Consider the following 18,075-nt stretch of genomic DNA (forward strand, 5'->3'; position numbering starts at 1 on the left):
ATGTGACTATTACACTGTAATAACACCTGCTACCCTGTACATGTAACTATTAAACACTGTAATAACACCTGTAACCCTGTACATGTGACTATTAAACACTGTAATAACACCTGCTACCCTGTACATGTGACTATTAAACACTGTAATAACACCTGTAACCCTGTACATGTGACTATTAAACACTGTAACAACACCTGCTACCCTGTACATGTGACTATTAAACACTGTAATAACACCTGTAACCCTGTACATGTGACTATTAAACACTGTAATAACACCTGTAACCCTGTACATGTGACTATTAAACACTGTAATAACACCTGTAACCCTGTACATGTGACTATTAAACACTGTAATAACACCTGCTACCCTGTACATGTGACTATTAAACACTGTAATAACACCTGTACATGTGACTATTAAACCCTGTAATAACACCTGTAACCCTGTATATGTGACTATTAAACACTGTAATAACACCTGTAACCCCGTACATGTGACTATTAAACACTGTACCCTGTAATAACACCTGCTACCCTGTACATGTGATGATAAAACACTGTAATAACACCTACTACCCTGTACATGTGACTATTAAACACTATAATAACACCTGTAACCCTGTACATGTGACTATTAAACACTGTAATAACACCTGTAACCCTGTACATGTGACTATTAAACACTGTAATAACACCTGTAACCCTGTACATGTGACTATTAAACACTGTAATAACACCTGCTACCCTGTACATGTGACTATTAAACACTGTAATAACACCTGTAACCCTGTACATGTGACTATTAAACACTGCAATAACACCTGCTACCCTGTACATGTGATGATAAAACACTGTAATAACACCTACTACCCTGTACATGTGACTATTAAACACTGTAATAACACCTGTAACCCTGTACATGTGACTATTAAACACTGTAATAACACCTGTAACCCTGTACATGTGACTAGTAATAATAATAATATAATAATATATATGCCATTTAGCAGACGCTTTTATCCAAAGCGACTTACAGTCATGTGTGCATACATTCTACGTATGGGTGGTCCCGGGAATCGAACCCACTACCCTGGCGTTACAAGCGCCATGCTCTACCAACTGAGCTACAGAAGGACCACTAGTAAACACTGTAATAACACCTGTAACCCTGTACATGTGACTATAAAAACACTGAAAAGGCAACACTTTGCAGAACTGACCACTTCCTTTAGTTGGGGTGGGAGTGACCTCGACCCACCACCTAACATGTCTAGTGTGACGGCTATGGTGTTCAGTTGACAGTCAGAGCTACCCCCCCATCTGCAGTTTGTAGACCCACCTGTCCAGGTCTGTCTCCAGTCCGTGTAGTCTGTTCACCAGGGTCGTCTTCTCAGAACGGAGACACTCACACTCCTGCTGCAGACTGGGACAGTCCTTCTGAAGACGCTGAAACTCCCCTACAGAGAGATGTGAACAGGTTACAACAGCTGATTCTCACTGAACAGTCACTGAACAGTCACTGAACAGTCACTGAACAGTCACTGAACTCATTGTGCTGAGCCTTAAACATTCATCAACTCTTCTTGAGCCATTAGTTCACATGTAACAGACGGGATGAAGGCAAAATGGTAGTAGGTGTTTGTACCATTGTGCTGCTACCATGCTGTTTTGTCATGTTTTGCTACCATGTTGTGCTGCTACCATATTGTGCTGTTACCATGCTGAATTGTCAAGTGTTGCTACCATAGTGCGCTGCTACCATGTTGTGTTTCTACCATGCTGTATTGTCATGTGTTGCTACCATATTGTGTGGCTACCATATTGTGTGGCTACCATGTTGTGCGGCTACCATGTTGTGCGGCTACCATGTTGTGCCGCTACCATGTTGTGTTGCTACCATGTTGTGCTGCTACCATATTGTGTTGCTACCATGTTGTGGTGCTACCATGCTGTATTGTCATGTGTTGCTGCCATGTTGTGTTGCTACCATGTTGTGCTGCTACCATATTGTGTTGCTACCATGTTGTTCTGCTACCATGTTGTGTTGCTACCATGCTGTGCTGCTACCATATTGTGATGCTACCATGTTGTGGTGCTACCATGCTGTATTGTCATGTGTTGCTGCCATGTTGTGTTGCTACCATGTTGTGGTGCTACCATGCGGTATTGTCATGTGTTGCTGCCATGCTGTTGTCTTAACCCTTTGTTAACCCTTTATTTAACCAGGTATTTATATATATATAACCCTTTATTTAACCAGGTATTTATATATATAACCCTTTATTTAACCAGGTATTTATATATATATAACCCTTTATTTAACCAGGTATTTATATATATAACCCTTTATTTAACCAGGTATTTATATATATAACCCTTTATTTAACCAGGTATTTATATATATAACCCTTTATTTAACCAGGTATTTATATATATAACCCTTTATTTAACCAGGTATTTATATATATAACCCTTTATTTAACCAGGTATTTATATATATATAACCCTTTATTTAACCAGGTATTTATCTATATAACCCTTTATTTAACCAGGTATTTATATATATAACCCTTTATTTAACCAGGTATTTATATATATTTAACCCTTTATTTAACCAGGTATTTATATATATAACCCTTTATTTAACCAGGTATTTATATATATATAACCCTTTATTTAGCCAGGTATTTATATATATAACCCTTTATTTAACCAGGTATTTATATATATTTAACCCTTTATTTAACCAGGTATTTATATATATAACCCTTTATTTAACCAGGTATTTATATATATATAACCCTTTATTTAGCCAGGTATTTATATATATAACCCTTTATTTAACCAGGTATTTATATATATATAACCCTTTATTTAACCAGGTATTTATATATAGTGCAACAAAAACAACAACACAGAGTTACACATGGGATAAACAAACGTACAGTCAACAACAATAGAAACATTTTTTTTTTACAGTGTGTGCAACTAGAGTAAGGAGGTACGGCAATAAATAGGCCGTAGTATGGAAGGTGGGCTTTTTACAGATGGGCTGTGTACAGCTGCAGCGATCTGTGAGCTGCTCAGATAGCTGATGCTTAAAGTTAGTGAGGGAGTTGTGATTTTTGCAATTCGTTCCAGTCATTGGCAGCAGAGAACTGGAAGGAAAGGTGGGCAAAGGAGGAATTGGCTTTGGAGGTGACAAGTGAAATATACCTGCTGGAGCGCTTGTTACGGATGGGTGTTGCTATAGTGACCAGTGAGCTGAGACAAAGCGGAGCTTTACCTAGAAAAGACTTGTAGATGACCTGTAGCCAGTGGGTTTGGCGACGAGTTTGAAGCGAGGGCCAACCAACAAGAGCGTACAGGTCACAATGGTGGGTAGTATATGGGGCTTTGGTGACAAAACAGATGGCACTGTGATAGACTGCATCCAATTTGTTGAGTAGAGTGTTGGAGGCTATTTTATAGATGATATCGCCGAAGTCGAGGATCGGTAGGATAGTCAGTTTTACGAGGGTATGTTTGACAGCGTGAGTGAAGGAGGCGTTGTTGCGAAATAGGAAGCTGATTCTAGATTTAATATTGGATTAAGGATGTTTAATATTGCTCTGGAAGGAGAGTTTACAGTCTAACCAGACACCTACGTATTTGTAGTTGTCCACATATTCTAAGTCAGAACCGTCTAGAGTAGTGATGCTTGGTGGGCGGGCGGATGCGGGCAGCGATCGGTTAAAAAGCATGCATTTAGTTTTACTAGCATTTAAGAGCAGTTGAAGGCCACAGAAGGAGAGTTGTATGGCATTAAAGCTCGTCTGGAGGTTTGTTAACCTTTTTGGGATAGGGGGCAGCATTTTCACTTTTGGGTGAATAGCGTGCCCAGAGTGATCTGCCTCCTACTCTGTTCCAGAAGCTAATATAATCATAATATTATTAGTATTGGATAGAAAACACTCTGAAGTTTCTAAAACTGTTTGAATGATGTCTGTGAGTATAACAGAACTCATATGGCAGGCAAAAACCTGAGAAAAATCCAACCAGGAAGTGGAAAAGCTAGCCTTTGATTTCCTGACTGACTGTGTATATTGGTTCCTGACTTCCCTGAACAGTTGCATATCGCGGGGACTATTCGATGCTATTGCAGTCCGCCACAGGATGTTTTTGTGCTGGTCGAGGGCAGTCAGGTCTGGAGTGAACCAAGGGCTATATCTGTTCTTAGTTCTACATTTTTTGAAAGGGGCATGCTTATTTAAGATAGTGAGGAAAACACTTTGTAAGAACAACCAGGCATTCGCAACTGACGGGATGAGGTCAATATCCTTCCAGGATACCCGGGCCAGGTCGATTAGAAAGGCCTGCTCGCAGAAGTGTTTTAGGGAGCGTTTGACAGTGAAGAGGGGTGGTCGTTGGACCGCGGACCCATAGCGGATACAGGCAATGAGGCAGTGATCACTGAGATCCTGATTGAAGACAGCGGAGGTGTATTTGGAGGGCCAGTTGGTCAGGATAATATCTATGAGGGTGCCCATATTTACGGATTTAGGGTTGTACCTGGTGGGTTCCTTGATGATTGTGTGAGATTGAGGGCGTCTAGCTTAGATTGTAGGATGGCCGGGGTGCTAAACATATCCCAGTTTAGGTCACCTAACAGTATGAACTCTGAAGATAGATGGGGGGGCAATCAATTCACATATGGTGTCCAGGGCACAGCTGGGAGCTGAGGGGCGTCTATAACAGGCAGCAACAGTGAGACTTATTTCTGGAGATTCATTTTTAAAATTAGAAGCTCAAACTGTTTGGAAAGTATGACAGAACTTTGCAGGTAATCTCTGCAGTAGATTGCAACTCCTCCCCCTTTGACAGTTCAATCTTGATGGAAAATGTTGTAGTTGTGGATGGAAATCTCCCAATGAAAATAAGTTAATTTCCAAGTTAGATTAACATAGTATGGCAATGTACCTTGTAGATCAGGAGTTCTCTGCTGGTGCAGGCTCTGCTGTTGGAAGGGTTAGTATAGTATCGTACCTTGTAGATCGTTAGTTCTCTGCTGGTGCAGGCTCTGCTGTTGGAATGGTTAGTATAGTATCGTACCTTGTAGATCGTTAGTTCTCTGCTGGTGCTGGTGCAGGCTCTGCTGTTGGAAGGTGGCCTGCAGGAGTTGATCTCCTGTTCGTATTTCGACGCAGCCTGACGCCACTTCTCCAGCTCGGCCGTGACACCTCCCAGATCCCTCTGCAGGGCGGCGATGTCTCGCTCCTCTCGGCCGTGGCGGCCTCCATGGCGTGGTGGAGAACTAGCACCTCCTCCTGAGCAGAGTACAGCTCCTCCTGTGTGCTGCTGATGCTGCTCTCTCTCTGCTCCTTCAGCTCCTCCATGTCTACCGCTAGCTTCCCCAACTGACCTGGAAACAGATGGTATATACTTTCATATACACTATATAATATAGAACATCTCTCGCCCAACTGACCTGGAAACAGATCGTATATACTTTCATATACACACATAATATGGAATAACTCTTTCCATGAAAGACTGACCAGGTGAATCCAGGTGAAAGCTATGATCCCTTATTGATGTCACTTGTTAAATCCACTTCAATCAGTGTAGATGAAGGGGAGGAGACGGGTTAAAGAGGGATTTTTAAGCCTTTGGATAATTGAGACATGTATTGTGTGTGTGTGCCACTCGTAGGGTGAATGGGCAAGACAAAAGATGTAAGTGCCTTTGAACGGGGTATGGTAGTAGGTGCCCAGGCGAACCGGTTTGATTCAGAGCTACTGGGTATATAACGCTTAACAGTTTCTAGTGTATATCATGTACGGTCCACCACCCAAAGGACATCCAGCCAACTTGACAACTGTGGGAAGCCTTGGAGTCAACATGGGACAGCATCTCATGTTGGAACGCTTTCAACACCTTGTCGAGTCCATGCCCTGACGAATTGAGGCTCTTCCAGCATCCCTGTGGAACGCTTTCAACACCTTGTAGAGTCCATGCCCTGACGAATTGAGGCTCTTCCAGCATCCCTGTGGAACGCTTTCAACACCTTGTCGAGTCCATGCCCTGACGAATTGAGGCTCTTCCAGCATCCCTGTGGAACGCTTTCAACACCTTGTCGAGTCCATGCCCTGACGAATTGAGGCTCTTCCAGCATCCCTGTGGAACGCTTGACACCTTGTAGAGTCCATGCCCTGACGAATTGAGGCTCTTCCAGCATCCCTGTGGAACGCTTGACACCTTGTCGAGTCCATGCCCTGACGAATTGAGGCTCTTCCAGCATCCCTGTGGAACGCTTTCAACACCTTGTCGAGTCCATGCCCTGACGAATTGAGGCTCTTCCAGCATCCCTGTGGAACGCTTGACACCTTGTAGAGTCCATGCCGACTAATTCAGGTTGTTCTGAGTGCAAGTCATTAATAGGAAGATGTCCTTAATGTTTTGTACACTCAGTGTACACTAGATGGCTAAAAGTATGTTGACACCTGCTCTTCGAACATCTCATCACAAAATCTTGAGCATTAACATACAGTTGGTCCCGCCTTTACTGCTATAACAGCCTCCACTCTTCAGCTTTCCACTAGACAACCTCACTTTGTGCACAGGGGCATTGTCATGCTGAAACAGGAAAGGGTCTTCCCCAAACTGTTGCCACAAAGTTGGAAGCATGGAATCGTCTAGAATATCATTTCATGCTGAATCGTTAAAATTGCCCTTCACTGGAACTAAGGGGCCTCGCCCGAACCATGAAAAACAGCTCCAGACCATTATTCCACCTCCACCAAACTTTACAGTTGGCATTATGCAGTCGGGCAGAACGCGTTTCCACAGCTCCAGAGTCCAATGGCAGGTGAGCTTTACACCACTCAAGACAAAGTTTGGCATGGTGATCTTAGGCTTGTGTGCGGCTACTGCCAAGGAAACTCATTTCATGAAGCTCTCAACGAACAATTCTTTGCAGCAACGTCAGCAGTTTGGAACTCGGTAGTGAGTGCTCCAACCCGAAGACAAACATTATTATGAGCTACGCGCTTTAGAACTCGGCGGTCCTGTTCGGTGAGTTTGTGTGGCCTACCACTTCACGGCTGAGCCGTTGTTGCTCCTAGACTTCACAATAACAGCACTTACAGTTGACTCTAGCATGGCAGAAATGTATAATTGTTTTATAAAAATACTCAACTAAAACAATTTACATAAGTATTCAGACCCTTTACTCAGTACTTTGTTGAAGCACCTTTGGCAGTGATTACAGCCGTGAGATTCTTCGTGGGTATGACACTACAAGCGTGGCACACCTGTATTTGGAGAGTTTCTCCCATTCTTCTCTGCAGATCCTCTCAAGCTCTGTCAGGTTGGATGGGGAGCGTCACAGCATTTTCAGGTCTCTCTAGAGATGTTCGGTCGGGTTCAGGTCTGGGCTCTGGTTGGGCCACTCAAGCTCCAAGCGGGCTTTTATAAAAGAGGGCTCATGAGAGTCAGTGGTCTGGCAGAGTGTCTCAGGCTCGTGACGCGTGCTCTAGTTAACTCCCTCTGCAGGTACCGATCGGTACCATCCTCCCTCTGCAGGGACCGATCGGTACCATCCTCCCTCTGCAGGTACTGGATCTGCATGGCTGACTCCTCAGTCGGTAGGTACTGATCGGTACTATACTCACTCTGTAGGTACTGGATCTGCTTGGCTGACTCCTCAGTCTGCTGCCTGTTACTCCTCCTCTCCTCCTCCAGTAAGGCCTGGAGCTGCAGACACTTCTGCTTGCCTGTGTTGGCCAAGTCCTGGGCCTCCAGCAGCTCTCTGTGGAGGTGGTGAATCACCTGCTCTCTGTCCCCAGGCTCCAGGTTGGCCATCCGCAGCTCATCTAGACCAGGACAGACAGGTGGGATATAGTTAGATATAGGCATAAAGGAAAGGAAGGAGATGAGGGTGCTCGAGCGGTGGGTGGGATCTGAACCCATGCTGGCAGCTGTACAAAGTACATGTGATGCAGAGGCTGGTGCTTAGATTTGAAAGGTCACCCAGGCCACAGAAAACGTATCAAAAGTCAGTTGTGTATTTATGTTTTCATAATTGATCAGGAAGTTATGGATAGGGTTGGGCAGCATGCAGATGTTCATACCATTTATGCACCATACAGGGGTATATGGTATTCCCCAATGTGCACAGAAGTAGAGCTATTTAAAATAAAACCTGGATCTGGATCCAGGAGGGGGTTGAATGTCTCAGCTGTTACCGAGAAGCTTGATCTTGACAGCGAGCAAGTTAGCAAACCACATGCATAGCTGGAGCCCTGAGCTGGATAATTTCACACTTCTTAGTTATACTTCACTTAATAGTTGAATGCACTCTGGCGTAGCAAACATCTCTGCGAGGCGTCGGTATTTCCAAATACCCCAGCATACGTTATATCGCCTTGATATGGACATCTGTACCGTATCTGTATAACCACCACACGTGGCTGGCTGCCTCCAGCAGCCCCTCTGTCAGGGTCCACCACCCCAACCCTAATCCCTCCAGCAGCCCCTCTGTCAGGGTCCACCACCCCAACCCTAATGCCTCCAGCAGCCACTCTGTCAGGGTCCACCACCCCAACCCTACCCCCTCCCGCAGCCACTCTGTCAGGGTCCACCACCCCAACCCTAATCCCTCCAGCAGCCCCTCTGTCAGGGTCCACCACCCCAACCCTACCCCTCCAGCAGCCCCTCTGTCAGGGTCCACCACCCCAACCCTACCCCTCCCGCAGCCACTCTGTCAAGGTCCACCACCCCAACCCTAATCCCTCCAGCAGCCCCTCTGTCAGGGTCCACCACCCCAACCCTAATCCCTCCAGCAGCCACTCTGTCAGGGTCCACCACCCCAACCCTAATCCCTCCAGCAGCCACTCTGTCAGGGTCCACCACCCCAACCCTAATCCCTCCAGCAGCCACTCTGTCAGGGTCCACCACCCCAACCCTAATCCCCCCAGCAGCCACTCTGTCAGGGTCCACCACCCCAACCCTAATCCCTCCAGCAGCCCCTCTGTCAGGGTCCACCACCCCAACCCTAATCCCTCCAGCAGCCCCTCTGTCAGGGTCCACCACCCCAACCCTAATCCCTCCAGCAGCCCCTCTGTCAGGGTCCACCACCCCAACCCTAATCCCTCCAGCAGCCACTCTGTCAGGGTCCACCACCCCAACCCTAATCCCTCCAGCAGCGACTCTGTCAGGTCCACCACCCCAACCCTAATCCCTCCAGCAGCCACTCTGTCAGGGTCCACCACCCCAACCTAATCCCTCCAGCAGCCACTCTGTCAGGGTCCACCACCCCAACCCTAATCCCTCCAGCAGCCCCTCTGTCAGGGTCCACCACCCCAACCCTAATCCCTCCAGCAGTCACTCTGTCAGGTTCCACCACCCCAACCCTAATCCCTCCAGCAGCCCCTCTGTCAGGGTCCACCACCCCAACCCTAATCCCTCCAGCAGCCACTCTGTCAGGTCCACCACCCCAACCCTAATGCCTCCAGCAGCCACTCTGTCAGGGTCCACCACCCCAACCCTAATCCCTCCAGCAGCCACTCTGTCAGGGTCCACCACCCCAACCCTACCCCCCTCCAGCAGCCACTCTGTCAGGGTCCACCACCCCAACCCTAATCCCTCCAGCAGCCACTCTGTCAGGGTCCACCACCCCAACCTAATCCCCCAGCAGCCACTCTGTCAGGGTCCACCACCCCAACCCTAATCCCCCCAGCAGCCACTCTGTCAGGGTCCACCACCCCAACCCTACCCCTCCAGCAGCCACTCTGTCAGGGTCCACCACCCCAACCCTACCCCTCCAGCAGCCACTCTGTCAGGGTCCACCACCCCAACCCTAATCCCTCCAGCAGCCCCTCTGTCAGGGTCCACCACCCCAACCCTAATCCCTCCAGCAGCCACTCTGCTGGACAGCTGTTGATGCTGAAGGTATGAGATCTATTCCAGAACAAAGTGACAGCTGTTGATGCTGAAGGTATGAGATCTATTCCAGAACAAGGTGACAGCTGTTGATGCTGAAGGTATGAGATCTATTCCAGAACAAAGTGACAGCTGTTGATGCTGAAGGTATAAGATCTATTCCAGAACAAGGTGACAGCTGTTGATGCTGAAGGTATAAGATCTATTCCAGAACAAGGTGACAGCTGTTGATGCTGAAGGTATAAGATCTATTCAGAACAAGGTAACAGCTGTTGATGCTGAAGGTATGAGATCTATTCCAGAACACGGTGACAGCTGTTGATGCTGAAGGTATGAGATCTATTCCAGAACAAGGTGACAGCTGTTGATGCTGAAGGTATGAGATCTATTCCAGAACAAGGTGACAGCTGTTGATGCTGAAGGTATGAGATCTATTCCAGAACAAGGTGACAGCTGTTGATGCTGAAGGTATGAGATCTATTCCAGAACAAGGTGACAGCTGTTGATGCTGAAGGTATGAGACCTATTCCAGAACAAGGTGACAGCTGTTGATGCTGAAGGTATGAGATCTATTCCAGAACAAGGTGACAGCTGTTGATGCTGAAGGTATGAGATCTATTCCAGAACAAAGTGACAGCTGTTGATGCTGAAGGTATGAGATCTATTCCAGAACAAAGTGACAGCTGTTGATGCTGAAGGTATAAGATCTATTCCAGAACAAGGTGACAGCTGTTGATGCTGAAGGTATGAGATCTATTCCAGAACAAGGTAACAGCTGTTGATGCTGAAGGTATGAGATCTATTCCAGAACACGGTGACAGCTGTTGATGCTGAAGGTATAAGATCTATTCCAGAACAAGGTGACAGCTGTTGATGCTGAAGGTATGAGATCTATTCCAGAACAAGGTGACAGCTGTTGATGCTGAAGGTATGAGATCTATTCCAGAACAAGGTGACAGCTGTTGATGCTGAAGGTATGAGATCTATTCCAGAACAAGGTGACAGCTGTTGATGCTGAAGGTATGAGATCTATTCCAGAACAAGGTGACAGCTGTTGATGCTGAAGGTATGAGATCTATTCCAGAACAAGGTGACAGCTGTTGATGCTGAAGGTATGAGATCTATTCCAGAACAAAGTGACAGCTGTTGATGCTGAAGGTATAAGATCTATTCCAGAACAAGGTGACAGCTGTTGATGCTGAAGGTATGAGATCTATTCCAGAACAAGGTGACAGCTGTTGATGCTGAAGGTATGAGACCTATTCCAGAACAAGGTGACAGCTGTTGATGCTGAAGGTATGAGACCTATTCTAGCAGCCTGATTAATGCAATGTTGTGACTGTCTTAAAGAAAACCCTTTGAGTTCTATTAGATAAATAGCTCTGAATCCACAATATGGCAGAGGTTGAAAAGCCATAACACATATGTTTTCTCAACAACAGGTTATGGTCAATAATATCAAAGGCTGCACTGAAATCTAACAGTACATCTCCCACAGTATTTCTATTATCAATGTCTTTCAACCAATCATCAGTCATTTGTCTCAGGGCAGTACATGCTGAGTGTACAAGCATGCTGAAAGTCTGTTCATTTGTTTACGGAGAAATATCATTGTATTTGTTAAAGGAGGTGTGATGGAGCTTTTCTCGGGTGACACTGTCTGTGATTTATTTAGAATTCAAATCACACTTAACCAGCACGGCAACCACATCATTCTGCAGCGATACGCCATCCCATCTGGTTTGTGCTTAGTGGGACTATCATTTGTTTTTCAACAGGACAGTGACCCAACACACCGTTAGGCTGTGTAAGGGCTATTTGACCAATAAGGAGAGTGATGGAGTGCTGCATCAGATGACCTGGCCTCCACAATCCCCCGACCTCAACCCGATTGAGATGGTTTGGGATGAGTCGGACCGCAGAGTGAAATAAAAGCAGCGAACAAGTGCTCAGCATATGTGGGAACTCCTTCAAGACTGTTGGAAAAGCATTCCAGGTGAAGCTGGTTGAGAGAATGACAAGAGTGTGCATAGCTGTCAACAAGTCAAAGGGTGGCTACTTTGAAGAATCTAAAATATATTTTGATTTGCTTAACACTTTTTTGGTTACTACATGATTCCATATGTGTTATTTCATAGTGTTGATGTCTTCACTATTATTCCACAACGTAGGAAATAGTAAAAAAGAAAGAAAAAATCCTTGAATGAGTAGGTGTTCTAAAACTTTTGACCGGTAGTGTATTCAATAGTCCCCAGGCACCAGCCAGGTTTGGCCTCCCCATCCCTAAAGCTCCATATATATTCAATAGTCCCCCAGGCACCAGCCAGGTTTGGCCTCCCCATCCCTAAAGCTCCATATATATTCAATAGTCCCCCAGGCACCAGCCAGGTTTGGCCTCCCCATCCCTAAAGCTCCATATGTATTCAATAGTCCCCCAGGCACCAGCCAGGTTTGGCCTCCCCATCCCTATAGCTCCATGTATATATATATATTCAGCCAGGTTTGGCCTCCCCATCCCTAAAGCTCCATATATATTCAATAGTCCCCCAGGCACCAGCCAGGTTTGGCCTCCCCATCCCTAAAGCTCCATATGTATTCAATAGTCCCCCAGGCACCAGCCAGGTTTGGCCTCCCCATCCCTAAAGCTCCATATATATTCAATAGTCCCCCAGGCACCCGCCAGGTTTGGCCTCCCCATCCCTAAAGCTCCATATATATTCAATAGTCCCCCAGGCACCAGCCAGGTTTGGCCTCCCCATCCCTAAAGCTCCATATGTATTCAATAGTCCCCCAGGCACCAGCCAGGTTTGGCCTCCCCATCCCTAAAGCTCCATATGTATTCAATAGTCCCCCAGGCACCAGCCAGGTTTGGCCTCCCCATCCCTAAAGCTCCATATATATTCAATAGTCCCCCAGGCACCAGCCAGGTTTGGCCTCCCCATCCCTAAAGCTCCATATGTATTCAATAGTCCCCCAGGCACCAGCCAGGTTTGGCCTCCCCATCCCTAAAGCTCCATATATCATTCAATAGTCCCCAGGCACCCGCCAGGTTTGGCCTCCCCATCCCTAAAGCTCCATATATCATTCAATAGTCCCCCAGGCACCAGCCAGGTTTGGCCTCCCCATCCCTAAAGCTCCATATGTATTCAATAGTCCCCCAGGCACCAGCCAGGTTTGGCCTCCCCATCCCTAAAGCTCCATATATCATTCAATAGTCCCCCAGGCACCAGCCAGGTTTGGCCTCCCCATCCCTAAAGCTCCATATATATTCAATAGTCCCCCAGGCACCAGCCAGGTTTGGCCTCCCCATCCCTATAGCTCCATATATATATATATATTCAGCCAGGTTTGGCCTCCCCATCCCTAAAGCTCCATATATATTCAATAGTCCCCCAGGCACCCGCCAGGTTTGCCCTCCCCATCCCTAAAGCTCCATATGTATTCAATAGTCCCCCAGGCACCAGCCAGGTTTGGCCTCCCCATCCCTAAAGCTCCATATGTATTCAATAGTCCCCCAGGCACCAGCCAGGTTTGGCCTCCCCATCCCTAAAGCTCCATATGTATTCAATAGTCCCCCAGGCACCCGCCAGGTTTGGCCTCCCCATCCCTAAAGCTCCATATATATTCAATAGTCCCCCAGGCACCAGCCAGGTTTGGCCTCCCCATCCCTAAAGCTCCATATATATTCAATAGTCCCCCAGGCACCCGCCAGGTTTGGCCTCCCCATCCCTAAAGCTCCATATGTATTCAATAGTCCCCCAGGCACCAGCCAGGTTTGGCCTCCCCATCCCTAAAGCTCCATATATCATTCAATAGTCCCCCAGGCACCAGCCAGGTTTGGCCTCCCCATCCCTAAAGCTCCATATATCATTCAATAGTCCCCCAGGCACCAGCCAGGTTTGGCCTCCCCATCCCTAAAGCTCCATATATATTCAATAGTCCCCCAGGCACCAGCCAGGTTTGGCCTCCCCATCCCTAAAGCTCCATATATATTCAATAGTCCCCCAGGCACCAGCCAGGTTTGCCCTCCCCATCCCTATAGCTCCATGTATATATCTATATTCAGCCAGGTTTGGCACTGTTGATCCATCCAGCTACCTCTCTTCAGATTTTATGGCAATGAGACGCAATAAAACATTAAATATGTATTACCTTTGAGCATGGCGACCCTGTTCTGTGGCTCGTTCAGTTCATGATCATCCATGTTTCCATCTACACACACTTACAGAGACAGAGAGAAAGAAGAGGAAGAGGAGAGGAGAGGAGAGGAGAGAGGAGAGGTAGAGGAGAGAGGAGAGGGAGAGAGGAGAGGAAGAGGAGAAGGAGAGAGGAGAGGTAGAGGATAGAGGAGAGGGAGAGAGGAGAGGTAGAGGAGAGAGGAGAGGAGAGCAAGAGGAGAAGGAGAGAGGAGAGGTAGAGGAGAGAGGAGAGAGAAGAGGAGAGAGGGAGGGGAGGGAGAGGGAGAGAGGAGAGGAAGAGGAGAGAGGGAGAGAAAGAGTGAACAGGGAGAGGAGGAGGATTGAACAGTGAGCTAGGACCAGACCAGGACAAACAAGAAAGCTAAGCAGTGACAGTAAACCTATATTTATTCCATGTTCTGGACACAACACTGCTTATATCATTTCCTCATTCAGGGTTCAAATAATACAAAAACACATTTACATAGTTACAATGTTAATATCATATCAAAATATGGACATGTTTTAGTTCATAAACATGAAGACTAATTCATTAACTTCATGAATTAATATACAAAGTCTAATTATTTGACTTTTTCAAGTCCTCATAAATGAATAGGAAATATCTTACATACCTCTGACAATTTCACAATTGTTAATATTTTAGCCAAAAAGATGTCTTGTTTATATATTTAAACATTTGACTATTTCTGATGTTAACTGACGTGTCGTCACTGCTGCGGTTCTGGCTGGGGCTCAGTGTATCTGACAATTCAGTGTCTTTAGCATCCAGTTGGTGTTCTACAGAGCGACAGGAATATACAACTTACAACTACTATAAAACACTCTCAGAACACTGAACTTCAAATAAATCACATGAAATAACATGTGGAATGTTGTCCCCAATCCTCTTAAATGGCTGTGTGAAGTTGCTGGATATTGGTGGGAACTGGAACATTGTCGTACAGGTCGATCCAGAGCATCCCAAACATGCTCAATGGGTGACATGTCTGGTAAGTATGGAGGCCATGGAAGAACTTGGACATTTTCAGCTTCCAGGAATTGTGTACAGATTCTTGCGACATGGGGCCGTGCTTTATCCTACTGAAACATGACGTGATGGAGGTGGATGAATGGCACCACAATGGGCCTCAGGATCTCATCACGGTATCTCTGTGCATTCAAATGACCATTGAAAAATGCTATTGTGTTTGCTGTCCGTAGCTTATGCCTGTCCATACCATAACCCCACCACCACAGGGCACTCTGTTCAGAACGGTGACATCAGCAAACCACGCGCACACACGACACCATACTGCCAGGAACAGTTGGAACCGGGATTCATCTGTGAAGAGCCTCAACGTCTCAAGTGTGCCAGTGGCCATCGAAGCTGAGCATTTGAAGTCTGTTACAACGCTGAATTGGTGAGGACGACGAGTACGCAGAAGAGCTTCCCTGAGACGGTTTCTGACAGTTTGTGCAGACATCTTTGGTTGTGTAAAATCAGTTTCATCAGCTGTCCGGGTGGCTGGTCTCAAACGATCCCACAGGTGAAGAAGCCAGATGTGGAGGTCCTGGGCTGGCGTGGTTACACATGGTCTGCGGTACTGAGGCCGGTTGGACGTACTGCCAAATTCTCTAAAACGAAGTTGGAGGCGGCTGATGGTTGAGAAATTAACATTCAACAGCTCTGGTGGACATTCCTGCAGTCAGCATGCTAATTGCACACTCCCTCAAAACTTGAGAAATCTGTGGCATTGTGTTGTGACAAAATCGCACATTTTAGAGTGGCCTTTCATTTTCCCCAGCACAAGGTGCACCTGTGTAATGATCATGCTGTTTAATCAGCTTCTTGATATGCCACACCTGTCAGGTGAATGGATTATCTTGGCAAAGGAAATATGCTCACTAAACAAGGATGTAAACAAATTTTGTGCAAAATTTGAGAGAAAAAGCTTTTGCTCGTATGGAAAAGTTCTGCTCATGAAACATGGGACCAACACTTTACATGTTGTGTTTATATTGTTGTTCAGTGTAGATGGGCTCTGACAACATACAGGAACCATACGTTTTAGTTGTAAATCATTTGGTGCAACTCAGTTTGATAAGGGGAACAAAGTGATGTGATTCAGTTTGATAAGGGGAACAAAGTGATGTGATTCAGTTTGATAAGGGGGAACAGAGTGATGTGAATCAGTTTGATAAGGGGAACAGAGTGATGTGATTCACTTTGATAAGGGAACAGAGTGATGTGATTCAGTTTGATAAGGGGAACAAAGTGATGTGATTCAGTTTGATAAGGGGAACAGAGTGATGTGATTCAGTTTGATAAGGGGAACAAAGTGATGTGATTCAGTTTGATAAGGGGAACAGAGTGATGTGATTCAGTTTGATAAGGGGAACAGAGTGATGTGATTCAGTTTGATAAGGGGAACAGAGTGATGTGATTCAGTTTGATAAGGGGAACAGAGTGATGTGATTCAGTTTGATAAGGGGAACAGAGTGATGTGATTCAGTTTGATAAGGGGAACAAAGTGATGTGATTCAGTTTGATAAGGGGAACAAAGTGATGTGATTCAGTTTGATAAGGGGAACAGAGTGATGTGATTCAGTTTGATAAGGGGAACAGAGTGATGTGATTCAGTTTGATAAGGGGAACAGAGTGATGTGATTCAGTTTGATAAGGGGAACAGAGTGATGTGATTCAGTTTGATAAGGGGAACAGAGTGATGTGATTCAGTTTGATAAGGGGAACAGAGTGATGTGATTCAGTTTGATAAGGGGAACAGAGTGATGTGATTCAGTTTGATAAGGGGAACAGAGTGGTGTGATTCAGTTTGATAAGGGGAACAAAGTGATGTGATTCAGTTTGATAAGGGGAACAAAGTGATGTGATTCAGTTTGATAAGGGGAACAGAGTGATGTGATTCAGTTTGATAAGGGGAACAGAGTGATGCGATTCACTTTGATAAGGGGAACAGAGTGATGTGATTCAGTTTGATAAGGGGGAACAGAGTGATGTGATTCACTTTGATAAGGGGAACAGAGTGATGTGATTCAGTTTGATAAGGGAACAAAGTGATGTGATTCAGTTTGATAAGGGGAACAGAGTGATGTGATTCAGTTTGATAAGGGGAACAGAGTGATGTGATTCAGTTTGATAAGGGGAACAAAGTGATGTGATTCAGTTTGATAAGGGGAACAAAGTGATGTGATTCAGTTTGATAAGGGAACAGAGTGATGTGATTCAGTTTGATAAGGGAACAGAGTGATGTGATTCAGTTTGATAAGGGGAACAGAGTGATGTGATTCAGTTTGATAAGGGGGAACAGAGTGATGTGAATCAGTTTGATAAGGGGAACAGAGTGATGTGATTCAGTTTGATAAGGGGAACAGAGTGATGTGATTCAGTTTGATAAGGGGAACAGAGTGATGTGATTCAGTTTGATAAGGGGAACAGAGTGGTGTGATTCAGTTTGATAAGGGGAACAAAGTGATGTGATTCAGTTTGATAAGGGGAACAAAGTGATGTGATTCAGTTTGATAAGGGGAACAGAGTGATGTGATTCAGTTTGATAAGGGGAACAGAGTGATGCGATTCACTTTGATAAGGGGAACAGAGTGATGTGATTCAGTTTGATAAGGGGGAACAGAGTGATGTGAATCAGTTTGATAAGGGGAACAGAGTGATGTGATTCAGTTTGATAAGGGGAACAGAGTGATGTGATTCAGTTTGATAAGGGAACAGAGTGATGTGATTCAGTTTGATAAGGGGAACAGAGTGGTGTGATTCAGTTTGATAAGGGGAACAAAGTGATGTGATTCAGTTTGATAAGGGGAACAAAGTGATGTGATTCAGTTTGATAAGGGGAACAGAGTGATGTGATTCAGTTTGATAAGGGAACAGAGTGATGTGATTCAGTTTGATAAGGGAACAGAGTGATGTGATTCAGTTTGATAAGGGGAACAGAGTG

General features: G+C 45.7%; 1 pseudogene; it reads right to left on the reverse strand.

The window, feature by feature from the left end:
- Positions 1–929: 929 nt before the first annotated feature.
- Positions 930–18,075, reverse strand: part of LOC118379948 (sarcolemmal membrane-associated protein-like) — a 144,601-nt pseudogene continuing 127,455 nt past the window's right edge.

The sequence above is a fragment of the Oncorhynchus keta genome, unplaced genomic scaffold (genome assembly GCF_023373465.1).
Source record: "Oncorhynchus keta strain PuntledgeMale-10-30-2019 unplaced genomic scaffold, Oket_V2 Un_contig_269_pilon_pilon, whole genome shotgun sequence".
NCBI lineage: Eukaryota > Metazoa > Chordata > Actinopteri > Salmoniformes > Salmonidae > Oncorhynchus > Oncorhynchus keta.